The 19,132-nt window shown below is 30.7% G+C and overlaps 1 protein-coding gene across 1 annotated transcript in view; it reads left to right on the top strand.

Moving 5' to 3' along the window:
• Positions 1 to 19,132, top strand: part of LOC130900800 (growth hormone secretagogue receptor type 1-like) — a 158,634-nt gene that overhangs the window by 105,600 nt on the left and 33,902 nt on the right. The gene's annotated exons all lie outside the window — the stretch shown is intronic.

The raw sequence follows: 19,132 nt of genomic DNA, 5'->3' as shown, positions 1-19,132 counted from the left end.
TCTTCTCCCCCCTAAGGACCCTCATTCTAATCTTCGTTTTCACATCCTGTAATGTTCTTCTTTGAATGTGACCACACCAATGCAGTACTTTGTAACTTGATTTCCTTGTTATTTAGCATTGCCATTGCCATCTTATCCACTATTGTAAAAAAAACTTCGACAGCCTTTATTTCCAATCAAAGTTATAAACTTTCCTCATTGTTTAGCTCCATTTATTTTTCGATTTATTTTATTTTTTCTTTCATCTTATCTCTTTCGTATATATATATTTTTATAATATATTTTGCAACACTTTTAATACTTAGCCAGTCTCTTATTATTTTATTTTTCATTTTTTATCTTGTGGATAAATTTATAACTCATCTAGAGTATTTTATTTTTCTTCTTTAATTTTCTTTGTGGTAATAATCCTTGTGAATGAATTGTATTGTGTTTTATTATTATGATCTATATTCATCTAATTTTTTGTTAATTGTACCTCTTCTCATACTGAGGATGAATATTATTACCCTTTTGCTTTTGTAATCGATTTCTTCTTTATGCTTCATTATTCAAGTAGTTATAATATAAAATTAGAAATTAAAACTTTTAGGGTTATCGCAAAATCTTTATATCTCCACTTTTAGCTTTTCTCCTCCTTTTATATCTAATTTCTGGTTACAATACACATTACGAATTTTTTGCCTTTATTACCAATATCAGCTTCTTTCTCTTCCACTTTATACTTACATACAAAGTCAGACTCACATTAAGATACAAAGTCATTTTACCTTCATTTAATTACCAACATCACTTGCTCTTATATCAATGGTCTATATTGATAAAACAATCTTGTTTTAATGAATAATCTTCTAGAAAATTTCATATACTTACATTTAATCCTATTACAGAAACTCCTATTTGAGAAAATGTAGCTTTATTCTCAAAATAACTTATCTGAAGTGGTAATGGTTGTGGTGTTTCAATGAATTTAATAATTATACGCCCTATATGTATTTTCTTCGACCTCTTTTGGTTCTACGTATTTTGGATCTAATTTTTGGTCTCACTGTGTTTTTTTTACCTAATTCAACTCACGAAATTGATAAAATTACAGTTATTTCATTTCTGATAATCGTGTTTATTACATTTTATCCAAGCCGGTCCTAAATGGTAGTTTACACTCACTCCTCAACAGACGATTGTTAAGATTCTTTTCGATGGCCTGTATAAATAAATCTAATAAAATGTTCTTGTTCATTCTATACAAAGTCTTCTCTTTCTCAATCCCTAACCTACCGGACTACAGAATAGATTAGTTACCGCTACAACTTTGTTTTCCAGGCCAGTATTCTTTCAAACACATATAATTTTTTTTAAATTTATAGTATGTAAACGGAAAACTAGTTAATTCTGGAAGAAAACTCATCGTATTCGTTTATAATATGTTCTAGATATCATGATTTGAATCGCTTATTAATATATTCATTTTATACAAAAATTACTTCATGAAAATGAACGAAAAGCAGCTTTCCGTAATTTGGAAAAGATTATAGGTTTCTATACTATGAAAAAGATATTGAGTTTAAATCAAAAATATCAATTACACCTGTTCGTACCTTCAACAAGGTAACAAATTCGCATTATTCGAAAGGCAAAACTTTTTGAACAACCAGTTATATATCTACTATTTCACCAATTTTCGGATACTATTCCCTTCATTTTTCTTAAAGACTCTCCTCTAAATTTCATATTTCTCTTGTTTCTGTCACGCATATTTTTGACGTACTTATTCAAATCCAATCTTTTCAGATCACTTAACTATTGTGATCTTTTTTTACGTCTGTTATATTTGATTTTACATTGTAGAACTAATATTGTTTGACTGTCTGACTATACTACGTCCACAGATTTTTGACTCCCTTTCAGTACCTAGATTGAGTTAACTTTATCTTCTTATTTCTGATCCAAAGCGAAAATTTATTGAACCAACAATTGTTTTCTTTACTATATTGACTGTTTCACAAATCTTGTCATACTTTTCTCATCAACTCTTCTATTTTATATTCTCTTGTTTTGTCACTTATATTTTTAACACACTTACTCAAATGCCATCTTTTCAGATCACCCTACTATTGTGATATCTTTTTAGGTCTGGTATTTTAAGTTTTGCATTATAGAACTTATACTTTTTTTTTTAGCTATAATATTTGTCTATTTTTTGTTTTCTCGGCATCCATATTTATCATCAATTTATTCTAAACATTTCGCTTTTGGCATCCTGTATTTCCGATGCAAAGAAAAAACTTATGGAACAACCAGTTGTATCCTGTTTCACATATCTTGGAATGCGTTTTCTTGCATTTTTCCCATCTACTCTCTTTATATTTTATGACCTCTTGTTTCGTCAGTCATATTTTACTCACTTACTCAAATCCAATCTTTCCAGATCACTCAACATTTGTGATTTCTTTTTACATCTGTTATTTCTGGTTTCACATAGTAGAACTGATATTTTTTTATTTGTTTGGCTATGCTACCTCCAAAGATTTGTCTAATTTTTTTTTCTCTTTCAGTATCTAGTTTAAGTTACCTATTTCGCCTTTGTTGTCTTGTATATCTGATCCAAAGGAAAAACTTATGGATCAACCAGGTGTATCCTGTTTCATAAATGTTGTGATGCTTTTTCTTGCATTTGTCCCATCTACTCTCTTTATCTTTCCAGATCTTCTAAGATGTTTGTGATTTCTTTTTACATCTATTATTTCTTGTTTGCTAAATTATAAAAAAATAAGACAAGAATAGAGATAGCCAGAAGCAAGTCGCTTCTAACAAGTAATGACCTTAACCTGAGAACACGCTGGAGAATAACACAATGCTATGTTTTGACGGATCCTTGAAATACCATGGACGGATCGGGTGACCAACGGCGACGTACTAAGACGAATGAACAGAGAACGAGAACTATTAACCATTGTAAAGAGAAGGAAAGCTTTCTACTTTGGCCACATTTTTAGAAAACAAAAATATGCCTTGTTACAGCTGATCATGAAAGGGAAGATAGAACGCAGGTGTGACCTGAGTAGAAAAAGATTTTCATGGTTGAAAAACCTTCGAGATTTGTTCCATGTACGTGATGCCGTAAATCTAATACGCATGTCTAAAGATCGGCAGGAATTCCAAAGGAGGATTGCCAACCTTCTTTAGAATGAAGCAGGCACTGAAAGAAGAAGATTTCTTGTTTTACATAGTAAAACTAATATTTTTTTTTCTTGTCTGGCTACACTACCTCCAAAGATTTGATCAATTTTTTTGTCTATCAGTATCCAGCTTGAGTTACTAATTTATCTTAATCATGTCGCCATTGCCAACCAAGTATATCACATCTTATATTTACTGTTTCAGAAATCTTATGATGCTGTTTCATTTAGTTTCCTCATCAACTTATCATATATTTCATATCCTCTTGTATCTCTCAAGCAAATTTTTTACCCGCTTACTCTAATACAATATATTCAGACCATCCACTTCTGTTATTTCGGATTGTTCATTAAAGAATTACTATTTTTATTTTATTTTCCCCTCCAATATCTATCTCGTTATTTTGCCTCTTATTTACAACGTTTGAACTCTTTTATATACTTATTCTCGATTTCCTAGGGTGAAAAAGTACTGGCCTAGAACAGTAGATTTTCTTTAGTATTTCGTGAACAGATCGGCTCACAAAAGGCGATTGGTAGCATGCTGCACGTTATGTACACTATGCATACTGACTAACTGCGAAGCTAATGGTGCATGGCTTTTAATTTATTCGAGCTTTTAAAAGTTACTATGTAGATTGTGCAGTACTTTTCAGTAATTTTAGAATCGAGTCATTTTAATGAAATGCGACGGAAACGTTATTTTAAATGAGAATTGAATCTCGGATTCTCATACTACTTTTACTTAGCGTTAGAATATAGGCCGTTCGGTACTTCAACAAAAAAAATTTTATTGTATAGTTTATTGTAACCTCATCAAGAAGAATGTGGTAAAAACTACTAGAAAATATTGAAGAAAGAGAAATGCAAACCCCGTGTGCACATTCTGCATTAGATAATACGAAGGTTTGAACTGAGTAAACAAATTTTTGTAATAAAAAAGATATCCATTTCATTATGTCAATCTCTTGTTGGGAAGCCGTAGAATATTATTTTCAACTATATACATCAGCATAATTGATGTCTTTGTTTTCTTTTGTTCTGATTGGATGTAAAAAAGACAATAAAACCTTTCTGATGGTTTGTTATTTTCCAACAAAAGCTTACTCATCTACTTCACGGGTTTAAATAAAATCCGCTCCCCTTGTGTGTAACCATTTAACCATATATTATCCAGTTTGCTGGGTGGTAAAGACCATCTTCGCTAATACTTGATCCTATTGGTCAGATGGCATCGATTTTACCATTGAGCCACTTTTCTGAAGGCTTAACTTCTCTGGTTTAAAAATCGTAAAGGTAAATACCGTAGCTTTTGTTAATAGAAACAGGGAGTAGTTGCTAGACAGCTTCCTTAGTTTCATTGGAGAAACGATAAAATCTGTCGAGAGTTTCTTCGATGTTCTTCAGATTCAACAGGTTCCAGTAAACATCCAAGTAAATATCCTTATCTCGTCCTTGTTTTAGTGATAGGACTTTTTAGGTCTAGCTAGTAGGTCAATAAAGAAATCTAGTCTATGGTTTCTAACTTAGCATCTTACTCCATGTTCCTAATTTCTTTTTATAATCATGACTTTTTGTGGAACCTATAAACGGTTGTTTTCCCAAAAGCCACTTAGCAAGGTGATCAGTTTATCCAATGCAATGTGGCCTCTACCAACATCGAAGTAGTTTTGTTTTTATCCCCAGTGAATTTAGATGTCGCGTATATTCACTTCAATGGTATAAAAGTCAAGTAATGGGCTGCGCATGTACGAATACTGTATGTTACTACCTAAAGCTTCTGAGCCCATTGGTATAGTAAGCCTAGTTATTAGGCTATAAATGCCACTTGTCCATATTCCATTTTCGAAACATCAGTGTAGAATACCAATGAGTCTCATGAGAAACCTTTTTCTTTGGACTTTATAATTTCTAATAATATTTTAGGAGACATTGCATCCGTGACCGCTCTGTTCTTTTTATGTTTTTATTAGTGAGTTTAGGTTTTTATAATATTTTCTGGGGTTTGAACTTCATCACTATCCACGGCACTATACTAAAATGTTCATTGCTTGGAGATAACTAAAACATTACGACGAGCGGTTTCATAGAATACAAATTTTGGCGCGGAACCGCTGACCGATCATGTCTTGTGCTGTAATAAATTTGGGATATTTGCGGATTTTTTCATATACTCACAACAATTATAATCTAGAATTCATTTAATCGGGTTTTCACTTTAACTTAAACCTAGAGTTTATTCGTGATTAAAAAAAATAACTACCAAAAAATATTTCAAAGTTGGTTTTATATGACACTCTTTATTTATCTTACTTGACAAGAAAATGGTTTATTTTATAGTGAAAAACCCGGTATAATTAAATAACGGAAAGCTTCACCAACTGTAACTACATCCTTTCAGTAATGTCGCTGCTTTTGATCAACGAATGGAATTTATCGATTTCGGAATTCAAAAAAAATATATAACAATCCTTCCTCAACCGTTATCCTTAATCACATAATGATATCATTCAACAACCAATAAGTTGTCTAATTATTTAACAACAATCAACAAATAGTGGCCAATCTTTTCAATCAAAATAACTTTCGAAATGAAGTATTTCAAGTGCTACTAATCTTGAAATTTTTTATTTTAATAGTACATAATTATAAAAATAATCCCGTCAGTATTTATCTGGGTATTATTTTGAGACATGTCGATCTTGTTCGTTTTATTTATTTTGACCCGAAGATGATAAACGATGGGATGTAAATTCTCAAAAATAGGAATTGGGTATTTCAGATTATATTTTGTCGCTTAATGTAATCTGGCGTTACTCCAAAATTAACGTGAAATATTGTGGTAATAACTGAAATAAGATGAAGTACAAATATTATTTCAGATGTTCGTTACGTTTTAATAACATTTTCATATAGTGATTTGATTGATTCAATTTAGTGAGCTCATAAAATATTTATTCGCGAAATGTACAAATTATAAAAGTTTTCTAATTAATTCAAAATGTTGAGTTTTTTATTTATATATTAAGAATTAGTAGATAATCAATCAGTAATTGCATAGATTCGATAATACTAAGCCCTATCGGATGGATGTCAATTTGTTGTCAAGATAATCCCTTTATCTATATTTAGAAAGGGGTCGCTATTAATGACACATTCGTTGCTGGTTTTTTCTTGAGTACCTAAATAGAAAATACCCCAAGGAAAAATGCAACCTTAGTTGTTATTCAGTTGGAAAAACATGGCAGGTTTTCAATGCCAGTGCTCTCGATGGTACGTGGCAGAACTACGTTTTCGCGGTTCATTTGAATTTACAATATTTCCATCAAGTGCCGATTTCGAGGTTTCCTGAATTCACAATAATAAACATCTTAGAACTGGACAACGTTTATTTACAAAATAATATTTACATACATTTTCAGCTGAACCAAGGTTTTAGAGATTTCTTTTGTACATAGAAAGAGCAAAAGTTTTATATTGTCTAGTCCATCGTTTTGCTATCCCTTATCTATATATATTTCTCAACTGTAATTAATGACTTCTTTCGTTACACTATTTAAACTTTCTTCTATACAGTGAAATTTTCCAATTTCACACTTTTTTTCAATGTTTTTGCTCTTTGTTATTCTTCAAACTGTGAACGTGAATAATTACCATTTCCTACATGTTAAAAAATTGTTCTTCCTATTTCCAGCTACAGTAAAAAACCCGATTTTTGTTTGTCAAAACGATTTCCTCTGTAACATGGAATTTTGAGGTTTAAAACTTGACGCTCTTTGACGATCATATCAGTATCTACTATATATGTATTTACAGCATATGAATGTTCTTTGTTTACTACACACTCATGAACTTTGCCGTAACTTTGATCTTCATGAATGGAACTAGACAACGATTACAACGATAAGAAGAAGGAATAGATGGGATAGCTTCATACATCAAGTGTTTTCTATCGAAATTTGTAAAAGCACTTTCCAGATAATGATTTTCACACAAGCAATAATTTGATGTTGAGCATAGAATTTTACAAAATTCTTTCCATTAATATCATCACATATCAGGAAAGCTTTAGTGAAATTGGAAAAATATTTATCTTGACAATTGACATTGACAGTAATGACATTTTTTATTTCACTGGCGCCACTATTGGTAAGTGGCAGAAGTAAATTTGTTTTGTCGAAAACATTCACATTTTCCTTCTTATTGGGTATGTTCAGTACCTAAACAGTTTCTTGTCATTTTGTTTCTTACTTTGAGCTAAGCGAATCAGTGAAAAAAGTGTTAATTTTAGTTATTGAAAGTTTTTTCACGAAAATTTCATAAACTCGAAAAGTGGGGAAACATCATAAAGGTGTTGCAAAAAGAAGTAACATTGTAAAGCAGGGTTTCACAATATTGTGAAATCTTCATCTACTTCATTGTCAATGTGCATGTTTTAAGTTATATTTGACACTAAAATACAATTTTGGGTAAAGCAAAATAAAATGCTATTTATAGGCCTGGGATGGTGTAGTGTTGACACACTCAGGAAAATTGAGGCTTGTTTCTCTTATCGTTATCTTTTCTTACCGCCGAATTTTTTTCCTTCAGAAATTGAAATAACTTGTCGCAAGTTATGTTTTGCCAAATTTTCAACATAGGCTCTGATGGAATTGAAACAACTTCTTCAGGGAAATTACTCATCTTGTAAGTCCCTTGCCAGCTATATTTCTAAATTGCAAGTAAAGGGAATTTTACTATGCGCAAGAACATAAATCACAGAATATTAAATGCGCCCCACTAATAACTGAAACATGTTGAGTTCAGACACCATGTTGCTTGTGACAGAATTTTGACTAAAAAAGTTATTAGTGTAATAAAAGTTTGGTAGAATGAAACATATTTGTTGATAAAAGTGCCAATAATAAATTGCAATAACATGATACATAATTTTGATTCTCATATTTTGTTGTTTCTAATGAATTTTTCATGGCAATAAGTCGATTTCTTAAGTCTAAGACAAAAAGTTCCAAAATGAACGAAGTTATCGAAGTCCATTTGAAATCAGTAATAATAAATGAAGTAAAAATGTGTTCAAATCCTCAAGATATGGTTTTTTTTTTTGAAATCGCAACTATTTGTCGTTTTAAAAATAATGCAATATCAATTATTTTCTCCATTTAACATGTAAAAACACAATACTATTTCTCGTAATAAATTTTATCTAGAAATCAAGTTCCTCATAAATATCATGTTTCCTAATAAGGATACTTAATGTTCTCATTAGAAACGATGTGAAACAATAATAGTCGAGTTGCCATACGATTCAAACTACGCCCATAATTTCTAATACTCAGAAGGGCCTTGACCTTAATTTCTTGGCAACATCTTGACCATACTAAGTCAATGATACCATTAATAATGTTTTATATCCAATATTTCAAGTCTCAAGCTCAATTATAATCATTTTAAAACTTTTGCCAGAGGTACAATTGTGTTCTAACAAAACGTTGCTTTTTATCTCAAATTTGTGTTCTTCTTTAACTATACTCAGGAATACGAAGAAGGGTAAAAGGAGGCGTATCTTCGATCGTTTTTCTCTCCACTTAATTGAGCGTCCACAAGTCGTTGTTCAACAAGATAACGCACGCAGTGCTCCCAAAAATCTGTTGTTGATATTTGGCGTGACCACCCTGGTTATAAGACTCAAATCTCAATGAACATCTGCGGTATATGATGGAAAGAACATTGTCCAATTTGCATCACCAGTTCAGAGTACCTAGGGGAAGTAATTAACGACCTTGGATCCTTTTGTCGATGCCGAGACGTTTGCAGCATCAAATTATGTCATAACTGGAATTGGTTTTCTTTCCATAAGATGACAAAATCTTCTAAATCGTCGTCGAAAATAAATCTTACAGGCGAAGATCTCTACAATTTTTGCTTCATTAATTGTTATATCCCTTGATTATGACAAATATAATGATCTTAATAACTCTTGGAAGTTTTTTCATTCAGTCTTGTTCATTAAATCTCTTTTTATCATTTTAACCTATTCTCTCAATACTTGAAGCTCTTCTGAGACCTAAACACAATAAGGAATAAAATTCTAATGCTAAATATAGTGTTTCTTAATTCAATCAATCTTTTAAAACTATTTGTTGTTTATGTTGGAAACAGAAATATATTTTACTGATAAAGATTTCCCCAATTTTTCTATTATTCGTTTATGACAATAACAATGATCTTGATAATTCAATCAAAATTCTTTTGTTAAACCACGTTCCTTGGCTCTCTATTGATCGTTTTGAACCGAACCTAACCTAACCTACTCTTACTAGCAAATATTTCTACAATTATTACATTATTAGTTGTTATACCTGTTGATTATGAACGATATAATGATCTTTAGGATTCTTAACAAAAGTTTAATTGTTCAATCTTGTTCCTTGGGTTTTTTTATTATTTTTATATAATTCTTCCAGTACTTAGATCTTTTTTAGATTGTGGTGCAAATTATTCACTTCCTCACGCTTTACGTAATTTAATGTTATATGTCGAATACAATGTTCTTGACGATTCTTGGTGAAGTTTTTGTTTTATCTTGATCTTCGACTTTCTTTCCATCATTTCCATTCAAGTATCCCTATAATAGGGGCTTTTTGGATTTAAACCCAAATAGAAATAAAATTCTAACTATACTTGGTTTTCTAATTTGATCAACCATATACTTTTTTCCGTATGTTCACAAAACGACAAAACGTTGCGGAACAGATATATTTTTGCTTTAAAATTGAACAAATCTTGATAACGAAGATTTTCTTAACTTTTCCATCAACAGTATTTATTTACTTGGACAAAATTGGAATAAATGGTAGTAATTTCCATAAAAAATTGTAGCCAAACTAAGTTTTAATCTACCAAAGAGTACTGCTATTTTTCCTTTATTCTTACACACTCAAGAAATTAGCATGAAATTGCTCTGAATGCTCGTGACTGACATCTTTCAAATTGGAGCACAGAAAAAAAAACAAGTATGTTGTCAAAACTTGAATGTTTATTGAATAGGAATCATGTGGATGATTCACTATATTAAAGTAGCACCATTATCTTCAGAAGCATTCCAGTTACATTGGTTTTTTGAATTGAAGTCAAATTCCAACGTCTTTTCTACGCTCTTAGTATTCTTTTATTATTCTATTTTTGCATCGATTCTTTTTGCTAAATGAAAATGAATTTGGAAGAAGTGGTGGAAAATACCTTGTCTTATCAAATTACATATTTTTCCTCACCTCATCAATAGATAAAATGGTTGGACAAGCTGCAAACATATCAATATTAAATGTCACGGATGAAATAATACTGGTTCAAGTAACTAATCCTTGGAATATAGGTGAAAAAAATTTTTACAACGGCAAACAATATCGAATTCGAACTAATTCAAGCTCCAAAGTAGATATTTTCGAGCTTAAATTACCATAAACCATGAATGTTTGATTGCGTACGTAATTGGAGATAGCTTCCATGCTAATAAATTTAAAAAAAAAACGTGATTACGTTTTTATGCCTTGTTTGTGACTAATTTATGGCGTATATTCCAATAATTGAATTAGAGAATACCACGTGAAGAATAGGCCGTTTAAGTGGCAGGTATTGGAGAGATATGTTAATTACATCATACATCACGATTAAACGGTATTAGTGACGGCACTTTAAACAATTTTATATACCAGGGAGATTTGATATTTATTCAATATGAAAATAGATATGTTGCTATTCTATATAATGCCATTAAAAATAACCGTACTCTGTAGTTAGTGAAGATGTTTCTTCGATCCAAAAAGGAATTAACACATTAATATTAGAACTAAAACAGAAAAATTTCTATAGTTTATGGAACATTGAGCATTAATGGAATACTCAACACCAATACTTTTACTTAAACAAAAATCGGGATTGAAAATATACCAGAAAAAAAGCAGATAACTGTCACAATGCAGTTTAATCGAAAAATTGATCTCAAATGCTACAGAAAATTTTTTGTATCTAAGATAAACTTTCCCTGTGTATAAATATTTTTATTGAGAGAGATTCACATTTAATTTAGTTTTATAACGTCTTGGTTACTTGAGAACGTTATATACAGAGATAGACGTGAATTTTTTAATTATAATCATTTTTATTCTGTTTCTTATATTATTGAAATAAATACTATTAATTCTTGCGTAAAGGAAGCAACTACATAGGAAATTATCGGAAGTATTAATACGGAAAAAGAACAAATGATGGTGATACTAAAAATAAATACGAAAGATACCGAAATAGTAAGAAAAATACTCATATATAGACAAAAATTGATAGTTTTGATCCAAACTCCATTTCAAATCTAGTTCTAGACACAAGAAAATATCCAAAATATAAGCTAGAAGAAGAACAAACAGTTTTCTTCTAAGCAAACAAACAAGCGATAACTCACATATAATTAGAAAACTGACAGAAACTCAAAAATACAAAGAGAATAATTATATCTAAGATACATAGATACGAAAGCGGCTCTTGGTACCATATATTGAAGGGAAATATGGAAATGTTTAAAAGAAATGAAAGTACCATGAATACTATTAAAATTAACATACAAATAGTAAGATAAAAGATAGAAGATAGAATTAAAGGATTCAGAAGAATTTCCAATGAAGCTAGAAATAAAACAAAAGACAGTTTGAGCTCCTTGTAGAAAATCAAAATGAACAGAATGAGAAACAAATACACAACGAAATTGGCAGAAGAAATATCAATAAAAGTTAAGACAGTTAATTGGAATTATACATATAATGAGAATGAAGTAATGAGGAATGAACTCGAAAGTAGCTAAAAGCAAGGAGACAATATTTCATAATGGGTATGAGATCAATTTAAGGGAAATGAAAATATTTACTAGGATTAGAAAGAGGATTAGAAAAAATTAGTGTAAGCAAAAACCAAGGATTTCCAATTCGACATCTAAGAGATCTTAAGTATAATAAAAGAGGAAGATATGAAAGTGAATTGTTCCGAGGAAGTTAGTTTTGTTAATTCTTCCATTAAAAATTTAGCTGTTGGTTAACTCAATATGATTAGTTTCAAAATTAATTCCCCATAATTTTTCAAAACGGTAGAATGTAATAAAAATATGGAAGTCATAGATTAGCTAGGAATGAAATTTTTGTTTCCTATCGACATAATTTTTCTACTCAAATCATTTGTTCACGTGAATATTATATCTGACATATATATACTTCATGATAAAGCTTTTTACCGAGAACATTCATATGTAACTAGGTAACTAGCAAGTTCGCAGTATATTGAACCGTAAAGCTATTTTTATTTCGGAATCAATAATGGAACAATTGGAAATTGAATCAAGATGTCAATCATTTTTATTTTTCACAAAATCACTAATATGAAGTAATACAAGCGGTAAATTTCTCTCTTTTGACGAATTCGTTTATTTTTAATAGAGTTATGAATATAAAACACAAAATGTTTGTTACTACTACCGTTTGAAATTGAGTAATTTTCTATTCTATTTCAGGATGATTTTTATTTATAAAACGGTTTCCCTTCAGTTGATATGCTTAATCCTGTCCTGAAAGATTTGCTTCGGATGTCGCTGTACCCATTAGGGTTTATAAATAAGGGATTTTCTCTGTGCGAAAAGAAATTTGGGCCAATTAGATTTTCTCCTGACCTCAATTTTAGAGCAAACGGGTATCTGTAGTGGATTACATTTGTAGTAAATTCGTAAAACTGCAAATTATCTCTCAAATTCTTACAGTTCTGTTAACCACTCAACGTTTTAATAAATCTATTTTACCATATAAAAAACTCTTTATATAAAAAAAAAATTTTAAATGAGGAAAAAAGGCATATATTCGAAGTAGTCGAAAGTACAAAATAACACGGCAAATTTGTTTGGTAAACCTTTCTTATACTGTCCTTTTTCGAGTGGATTTTTTATATGATAATTTTGAATGAACGTAATAAGAAAGAACTTTTTTTATATAAATATTTGATGTTACTTGAAGTACTGGCAACATTGTTTTGAAATTTTGTATGAATACCTTTTGGGTGATATGTTTTCTCTTGATAAAGAGCAGCTTCTGTCTATTTTATTTTCAATATTTATTATAGACTTTAATAATAAAAAAACTATTAATAGATTCACAAGCTTGATAGATCAAAAAATTTTGATGATTATCTAAAAATCATCCTCCACCCCCTATCGACTTGGGATTGTGGGATGTATTAAATAAAAGTGTACTGAACACAAAAAAATTATTCCAGCCGTCGGTCTTCCCTTGTTAAAAAAATAGAGAGGATTAAAGACTAAAAAATTTAACGTTTTTGGAATTACGTGTGTTAACAAATTATAAATTTTATTTGAAAATATATAAACAAAGAATACAGCTAAATAGTGAAAATAGTATGTGAAAAATATATGAAATTAATTTAGTGGAATTATGAACAATTATAATTGTTAATTGACGTAACCATAAGTAATTATTATTTTATCATAGGAAAATTCGTATGGAAAAATTGAAAATTCAATAACTATTTTTTTATGGTAAAATGGAGTGAAAATTAGGTAAAGGGGTGTGGCGGAGATGTGTTAAAAGAGCACGAAAAGATGTTGTATAAATAGTGTTGTAATTACATCCCTCTAACACGCCCCAAAACCCCAAATCAATAGGGGATTGTGGATGATTTTTAGATAATTATAAAATTTTTTATTAAATATGCACGTATCACACGTTCATATCCATCATTACATTGGAATAAATATATACTCGTAGTTGAAAAGTAACAGCTTTAACTAATAAATCGTTTCTAGAGCCCCGAAAATAGCTTAATGGATTATACCGAAAATTTAATTTTAGAATTGTCAGCAAGAAAAAGATTTTTATGAAAAAAGAACTAACCTATAGTATAAAATGTCTTGATTTGGGCCTAACACATAACTGCCTCACAAAACTCTAAAATTTTCATCAAAAAACTGTTAAAAATTAGTTTACACTGATACCTGTTAACAAAATACAATGTTTATACCACCAATACACCAAAACTCTGAAGAAGGTAATCTCAATTTACCTTCAGTCTCTGGAGACGATAACTTGATTATCGAAACGCGCGTCAGACAGTGTAATTGTGAGTGTTGTTGTAGTGGTGATATAAACAGTACTATACAGGTAATGCAACTTAATTTCTCAAAAGTGAAGACTCCTTGTAACAACACTGCTGGTATTGGAGCGGTCTTTATCTGTATGGCAACTGACACATCTGGTAGTTCTAGTTCAAAATCTTATAATAGTCATACCACTAATAAAATTGAGCACTCTTGAATATAATTTTCTTATATTATGTTTTCTAAACCAAGTTTAGGTTGATGACGGTCATCATCAACTCCAGACCAGAAAGGTAAAATCTCATTTCATCTACCATTTTCTTAACAATGTTATTAACTTGTCTTATGCGATCAACTACAAATTTGCACTTCGTTTTTACAAAAAGTCCTGTTTTTTTCTGAAGAATGTTTTAAACTTATGCTACACTATCAATACGGAAAAAAGTCACTCAACCAATTATTATGACACTTACTATCAAAGTCTGGAGCTTGCGGTGATCTAATCTAATCTAACTATTTCATAAACACCTTATTGAATATAGAACTGGTTCAACATAGTTTACTGGTTGCCATTAATTACAGAATCATCCGATTCAATCCTTTTTTCATGTAGCTCTTCCTACTAAATGAAAAGCCCTTCTCTATGGCGACTATAATAAGATTAGAATAATAGAAATTATTTAAATGACAATATTTCTACTTTCCTCTACTAATATTTCCAATATGAGTCTCAATTATAACATTCTTTTAGTACTTCACGCTTCCATTCAATAATACCACCGTTTTAAATTAGATACTCTTCATCATAAGATAGTTATTCTATTCCATCGAATTGTTTTACTCAACATTGATATCCTATTTGTGAAATTGAAACAGTTTCCATCATAAAATCTTGTTTCCAAGAATTAAGAATGTTGGAAATGTTATCCTATATTAAAAGCCGACGAGGGGAATTAAAAGTTTACTTAGTACACTTTAATTCAGACGTATTCTATTGCAGTCCGTGTTAACTACTTCGTGTAATGTTATAAGAAGTTTTTTTAATCACTTCTCTTCTCTTGGTTTGTTTTTTAACAGAAAAAAAAAGAGTTTTCACTAGATATTTGAGAGGTTTAAAGGTTTAAAATTACTTCAACATAAGTAAACTAAAAACAATCCTGCCAAGTTACTCAATTTTCACAAGTAAACAATCAATTAGAGATTAGAAATCGTTCAAATTACAAGCCTGACAACTTATAATCATCATTCGTTTCTTGATGTTTATTGTTGATGTGTTATTTGTCTTTTTTAGCTTCCTCTAAACTTATCTGTTTCAAACTCTCTCTGATACCTCAATCCACTAGCTGTTTGTTGTATCCAAGAAATTTGTTAGCCTATAAATATTCGTCTTATCTCAAATCGCGATTATGGACGTGGACATCACAAGGCGTCAAATTAGATGGAGATCGTGGAAAACAAACCTTCAGACAATCACATTATTCTTTATCCAATAAGCATGCATGAAAAATAAAGTACTGAAGTTCATATCCTTCCAAGTGAGAGAAGAGTCATCTCTGTCTTAGTTTCACTTACTGATTCAAAAAAGAAGGCTTTCACTTTCACCTTGATAGGGCGCAGAAAAAAAGATTGAGGAATGTCACTTATACGAGTCCCAGATTGACGAATTGAGAGTGTTTACATCCAGAAAATTTTAATCATTATGGAGCAGCATTGTATTACTAAAGTTGAGATGTCAATCACGGTTTATAGGCTTTTGAATTTCTAATATTTGCAAACGTCTCCATTAAACTATGTAAACAGTCATCACTGGAATTATTGACTAGCCGTCCAGAAAATTTCAGTCATCAAGCAGCAGCATTGTGTTACTAAAGATGAAATGTAAATAATGGTTTATATGCTTTCGATCTTCTAATTTTTGCAAACGTCTCCATAAAACTCTGCATATTGGTCTGATAATGAGAGCTGGGATTTGGGTGATCTTTATCATGATTTCTCCAGGTGAAACCCGCTGATGTTGTTCGTAGAATTAAGAGCTGCCTCCATTTCTCGCATTAATGTCCGAAATTATGTTTGTGGCTGGACAAACGGGTGTGGTATACGTATAAAAGATATATAGAAGAGGGGCTAATATAGAGCTTTGTGGGATGCCACTGGGGGAGTTAATTATTGAGATAAACAATGGCCGTTTTTGACATTTATGAAACAGTCAATAAGACATGCATATATCTGTTTTATTATAGAGTATGGCAGAGGGATACTCAGAAGCTTTCTAACAAGTCTGACATGCCAGGCCTAATCGACGACTTTCCGAACATGGCGCAGTGTTTTCTGTTGATTGAATTCGAATTGGAAATTTAGATATGTATTGCGGTCTGTCCCATATTCTATTCTTGATCAAACTGTCAAAAACCTAAGACGCTGATGAGTGATATGGGACGAATAGATTCAGGCTTTATAGGGTTTTTGCCGGATTGTGCTGTGAGAACCCTGTTAACAGATTTCTGATAAGGAGGAAAGTAGAAAGCCTCTATAGAAAGAATTTATAATTTAAACTTAATGAGAAAATTTTGTATTCTTTACCATTTATTAGACATTTTGTGTAGTTTTCCGATGTTGAATACTAGATTTGCTTATTTATTTTGATATATATATATATATATATATATATATACACGCTTTTTTTATGCTTTCTCGCAGTGAATAAGTTGAAATATCGACATAATTCTTTCTTGCTGAAACTATGTCTAATTGAAGTCACAATACCAATAAAATACTTCATAAATATCAATTCTTCTACAATTTCAAAAACATCATATAATTTTTGTAGCATCAACTGTTACCTCAGAAGTTCATTATCCAATTTTCATGATATATATTTGGTGATGTGCAAACCATTATGGATAAGTTCTTATTATTATTTCCATTATAGTCTTACCGATATAATCTTCAGATGTGTAAGTTTCGTTTATAAGACTCAATCCAGACTGACTACGCTTCTACTTAAATTTTAAGACGCGAATTCCTTGGAGGCATTAAATAATAACAATAAAATCTTGAAACTGCTTAAAATGTTGGAATCGCAAAGAGAACAACTTTCTCTAATAACGATAAAAATTCAATTACTAAAAGTATAAAACGTAGTGATAGAGAAAGTAATTTTGAGTGTACGTCCTCGTTGTTTCTGTGATTTAATAACGATATTTCACTTTTATTTCATTCTGAGTGAAGAACAAGTTTAAATTTGAATAGAATTAGTCAAAAATCGTCTGAATCTGATATAGAAATGGAAAATATTCCGCCGGAAATTAAGAAATATTCAAATGCTATAAACCAAAACCAAAAAGTGTGACGAAATCTTTAGTAGATCGTCAAAGCCCTATTTCTTTTCTAACAATCAAATTATGTTGATCTACCGAACATAAAATAAATACTATGTTATATTCGTGTCAATAATATTTAATGGCACTCATCAATTACCCTCACTACTTATTAGATAAGGATTTTCTCGTATCATCTTCAGATTCTTCTAGATAGAAAGAAGATTTATTGATTAGAAGTATTGCAAAAGCTTATGACGAATTAGAAAATATAAAAACAGACTTTTTGTATTTATGGGTGTCTTAGAACGACTGGCGATTTTCTCAAACAATATGTTTGCTTTTTAAACAAATCTTCAACTGCACTCTAGGTGTCTCTCAAACAGATCAAGGCATTAGATTTGTAAAAAAGTTGATTCGTTTTTTTTGCACAGACGCTACTGGAAAGTAAACAACTAACTAATCAGACCTTTTTCTGCCAGTTGTCACAAACATAATCAAAATTTTCTGATATTTGTTCTAAAGTTGAATTGTTTAAAAGAGTTTTATAAAAAACAATCGATTCCCAAAAAGTGAAACCGTAGCTTGGAAAGAAAAGAAAAAAAATTGGGTGGAACTGGCAATGACATTTTATGATGAAAATAACAAAAACGATTATGTTTATGATAGAACCACAACAAATTTAAAGAATAAGTGGGATAATTTGAATATTCGCTCTAGAACGAATAACTTCTTCATCATCGTCGTCGAGTTCATGGAATATAGAGTGCAAATTTTCAATCATTCAACCAAAAACCTTTATAATATTGTAAAAATGTAAAAAAATGAAACAGTTAGGTTCGGATCTTCTGTTCCATGTTAAACTGAAGTTCAAACTACCCCCAGACCGTGGGTAACGTTTAACCCGAAGTTTGTAAGTAAACGCTACCAATAAAACGGGAAAAACGGTATCTGTAGTTCAAATCGACATTGGAGGTGATAAAATTGGGTCTTAATCCTCGCTTCATACCTTCAATCGTTTTGTCATCCAAAAAAAATATAGATTTCCACTTTCTTCAAGCATGTGACCCTTCCATGATTAACATGGCCCAAAAGCGAAGTCTTTCCTGAATGTCATCATTAGGAAAAGTCTATACTGCAATAGCTAAATCGCTTTTCTGTAATCTTGCATCTCGATATTTTACTTTAAGTGTATTAGTTGTCACAGGTAAAAGCAGATTTGATGAAGGTTCAGAATCAGTTTTAACTTCCAGTGGTTCTTTGATAATTTCAAGATTTTCTCTTTCGTACGAAAATCATCATCCGAAAAAAGTAGTCTAGATGACATTAAGCAGAAAGCATTTTCATATATGCGTAATGCTTGCAATAAAAAAACCTAAGTATCTTTTACAAGACAAAATTTTTACTTTTTCTATTATAGTTATTGCTTCAACCAATCAATTAACAGTAAACTATATTTCTTCAGTTAACATTTTGATGAACATTTTGACATACAA

The sequence above is a fragment of the Diorhabda carinulata genome, chromosome X (assembly GCF_026250575.1).
Source record: "Diorhabda carinulata isolate Delta chromosome X, icDioCari1.1, whole genome shotgun sequence".
Taxonomy (NCBI): Eukaryota; Metazoa; Arthropoda; class Insecta; order Coleoptera; family Chrysomelidae; genus Diorhabda; species Diorhabda carinulata.
Note: the sequence above shows the minus strand (reverse complement) of the source record. Positions and strands in the feature narration are given on the sequence as shown.